At 50.8% G+C, this 4,020-nt stretch overlaps 1 pseudogene; it reads left to right on the forward strand.

Annotated features, from left to right (window-relative positions):
- The first annotated feature begins 2,454 nt into the window (after positions 1-2,454).
- On the forward strand, positions 2,455-2,877 carry LOC119052599 (transmembrane protein 230-like; annotated as a pseudogene).
- The last annotated feature ends 1,143 nt before the right edge of the window (positions 2,878-4,020 follow it).

A 4,020-nucleotide genomic window follows, 5' to 3' on the forward strand; every position in this document is an offset into this window, starting at 1 on the left:
GCCCAGGTCCCGGGGCCTTGAGGCTGCACCCTTCCCACCTTTCTCAAGCCTTGTTCTCTCCCTCCTCCCCTTCCTCTCAGCTCCCAGCACCCGTGTTTCCTTCCGGAGCATGTGCTGGAATCATCCATGCCTTGGCTATTTACTCCGTCCCCTGAGGTACAGCCTCAGGAGGGCAGGAACAGCCGCCTCACTCATCATCAAAGCCTCAGGACCTGGCACGGTGCCTGGTATGTAGCAGGGCTCGATAAGCATGGGCTGAAGTTCTCAGTGGAGGTGAGGAAACCCACAGAGCCGCAGGAAGGCAGGGTGGGCAGGGGTAAGCTTGGATGCTAAGGACACATCTGAGAGTGTCTGTGTGCCCAAGTAACTGCCTTGGGTGGAACTGGAGGACCCCACCTCAATGAGGACCACAGAGCCCTACTCTGCTTCTTAGGGACTGCACTCCAGACCCAGTGGGGGTGGGGCAGCACCCACTGGGGTCACTCTGGACAGGGCTTCGGATGGTTTTCTTGCCCAGCAGCCGTGGAGACCTGTCCTCTGGGAGGGTGCCAGCCATGGCTCTGCTCCTCTCCACCGCCCCTCTGCCCCAGCTGCCCTGGCAATCAGGAACCCCTTCCTTTGCCCAGGCCCCACACTTTCTGAGTCACAGTGCAGCTCAGCTGGAAAGCATCTGGCCATGCCCATGGCCCTGGCAGCTGGCCCGTTAGCACTGCAAGAGGAGCACCGCACCCTCAGACCTGTGAACTTCTCCTTTAGGATATGGCCATTGAAAACTTCCTCACTGCCCCTGAAATCCCCTCCAATAGGTGGGGGTGGCAAAACACCCCACCCAAGTGCTCCATGCCAGGTGGAATGGGAGTCCCGATCTTATCGGCTCATCACATTCCGCACATTCCCCATGGGTGGGGGAGGGGTGGCGGGAGAGGAGAATGCTGCCCCACTAGGATATTCCGTGTCTCAGTTTGCTTGTCTCTCCCCAGCCCTGACCCAGGCCACGGGCTCAGTTCACTCCAGGGGCCTCCCAGGCCCTTGCACCTTGGACTCATGTCTAAATCCTCACTCTTTCTTTTTCTAGTCTGTTCTGTTCTTCTCCCTCCATTTTCTCTTTCCCTTCGGAACCCTCTTCTCTCTGTCACCCTACAGTCTGTTGTAGGAGTGGGGGGACCAGGCCAGGGTTCTCTGCTGGGACTTTGTCTGTATTCCAGGCATCCAAGAACTCTGGGTTTGGTCTGCCCCCAGTTCCACACCACCGCCAGGAATGTGGAACTGGGGGCGGATGTGTCTTCAGTCCAGGAATCGCCCTCTCTGGCCATTGGCTCCTCCCACCCAGCAGAGCCCTGAGGTCCTGGTGTCCAAGTGCTTGGCCTCCAGGGCCCTTCCAGGCTGATAGTCCGAGTCCTACCTGGAGAAGGTTCCCCAAAGCCTTCTTCTAAACAGCACAGGACTAGAAATGAGGGCCAGCGTTTCCACCTGCCTCCCACCTCCATGAGCCCTGAGCCATCTTCCCCTCTGGCTGAAGGAGGGGCTGCTAGCTCACCTTCTTTACACAGAAACTGTGGGTCTTGGGCCCAGTGCTTGGACCAAGTTGTCCAGTTCCTGGAACTTACACGCACGTTATTTTGCCCTCTGGCCATCTCCCAAATCTCAGAACCACAGAGCAGTGGCCGAAGAGGGGCTGGCTCTCCATTCTTATTCCGACTCTGTCACTAACTTGCTGTGTGACCTGAGATTAGTCATTACCCTGATGTAAGTTTCAGTTTCCCTGAGGAACCACAGAAATAGATCGCTGGCCTCATGTTCCAGAGCCAAAGGGACATGTCCACTGGCCCCCTCTACTGGATTGAAGTTTTGGCCAAGTTTTGTTGGAGGACATGGAGCAGAGTCATCATGGAGTTGTTCCCCCTTTGGAGACCAGTCTGTTTGGTTTTCTGAGTGACAAGCAGGGCCTTCCCAGGGCGCCCCCTGTCCCTCGCCCCTGCCCTGTGCTCCTCAGACCATTCTCTTAGAAAAGCGTGTCCAAAAAAGTGGTACTGTGAAAAGGACCTCCAAACAGCACGCACACACAGAGTTGATGTGAACCTTAATAGTGAAACGGGGAAAGCTTTTCTGCTGAGATCAGGGACTAGACCGGGATCTCCCTATCACCACATCTGCATGGCGCTGCCATGAAAGTCCCAGGCAGAGCAATAAGACAAGAAAAAAAAAAGGTAAGAGAATTCTACAGGAAGAAATAAAACTGTCGGTATGTAGATGGCATAACGGTGCCCAGAGAGAATCCCCAAAACATAAAATTATCAGAATCAATAAGTGGATTTCTGGCGCTGAGCTGGCCTGGGTGGGGTGGGGCGGCAGCAGGTGGGTGAGTCAGGAGCGTCTCTCTTTCCAACAGTGAGTGAGCCGTTGGCTCACCGGGGACTTGGCACGGTGCTCCAACTCTAGCTGTGTCAGCGAGTTATGATGCCATCTCGTACCAACCTGGCTAATGGAATCCCTGTTAGGAAAGTGAAATACCCAAGGCTCTCCAGCACTGATAATGGCTACACTGACCTTCAGTCTAAGAAAAGCCGTCCTCCTAAGGTTCCATATAAGGCCACTGCGCTTGGTACAGTGCTGTTTTTGATTGGTGCCTTTCTCATTACCATAGGCCCCCTCCTGCTGGCAGGCTATATCAGCAGAGGGGTGGGGGGCAGACCGCCATTCCCATCTTGATGATTGGCATCCTGGTGTTCCTGCCAGGAGTCTACCACCTCTGCAGGCATTGCTGGCTGTGCCTCCAAAGGCTACTGGGGTTACTCCTACCACGACATTCCAGACTTTGATGACTCGCACCGCTTTAGCCCTGAGGAGCAGAGACTGAGCTCAGTTTTAAGATATTGAGCAGAAACTCTGGCTCAGGGCTAAGGAATTCTGCGGTTTTCAGATGTTTAAGGAAACAATGGCCAGGTTTTATGGGTCCATCCTGAAGATGTTAACAGCTTACAATTAGCTAAGTAGGGCATGCTCTGTTTTTCACCTCCTGGCCCAGGCAAAAAGCTGACAAGTTTTCCCACATGAACCTGTATCATGGAAGAATAGCAATGTTAATCGTATGGAAAAGCAGAGGTTGTTCTGTAGGGGGAAGTGTCGCCGCCACCACTCTTTAGGGTTGAACAATTTCTATTTTTTTAAATTAACTTATTATTCTTAGAGAGAAAGAAGGGAGAAAGAAAGAGAGGGTGAGAAACATCAATGTGCAGTTGCCTTTCGCACTCGCAACTGGAGACCTGGCCTGCAACCCAGACATGTGCCCTGACTGGGAATTGAACCAGCAACCCTTTGGTTTGCAGACCAGCACTCAATCCACTGAGCCACACCAGCTGGGGCAGCATGTCTTTTAAATTGTCTTTATTGTCCATTTGTTCTTGTGGCAAAGGGAAGAATGCAGTTTGTCAGATTTCTTATTACTGAGTAATTTATTTTGAAAATATCTAAGTATCTTATCCCCTATGCTGTAACTTCATGTTCTAGTGGAAGACCTTGGCAAAATCAAATATTAGTGTGGATGCATCTGTAATATCTTCTACTCACTTTCCTATTAAGAGCTGTCAGGAATTTTAAGACCTCAGAGCATGTTTTGAAAATGTCAACACTTTCTTGGTTCATCACTCCTTGGTCAGCTCTGATCTGGTTCACCACCAAGTCATTTGGGAAATTCTATCCACTATAGACTAAGGTGTTTTGTATAGCATGCTCTTAAGGACTGGACTTTTGGCTGTTTTCTAAGGAAAATGTAGGTAATTGATTGTTATTTAGAGTTTACATCCCTTTTGTTAGTGCCTTGCATTATGATGTCATTCTGCTGAAGATCACAAGGTTTGGCCTGAATCCCTAGGGAACTAGACTACTTTAGTTTGCTCTGTTTCCTAGCTCGCAAAAAGTGACTGATGTTCAAAAGAAATTGAAATATCAAAATCTAAAAAAAAAGTGAATGAATAAGTAAATTTAGTAAGGTCACTAGATACAAGGATACGAGATCAGTAT

This window comes from Artibeus jamaicensis, unplaced genomic scaffold, assembly GCF_021234435.1.
Source record: "Artibeus jamaicensis isolate MK-2021 breed Jamaican fruit bat unplaced genomic scaffold, CSHL_Jam_final contig_1998, whole genome shotgun sequence".
In the NCBI taxonomy this organism is placed as follows: domain Eukaryota; kingdom Metazoa; phylum Chordata; class Mammalia; order Chiroptera; family Phyllostomidae; genus Artibeus; species Artibeus jamaicensis.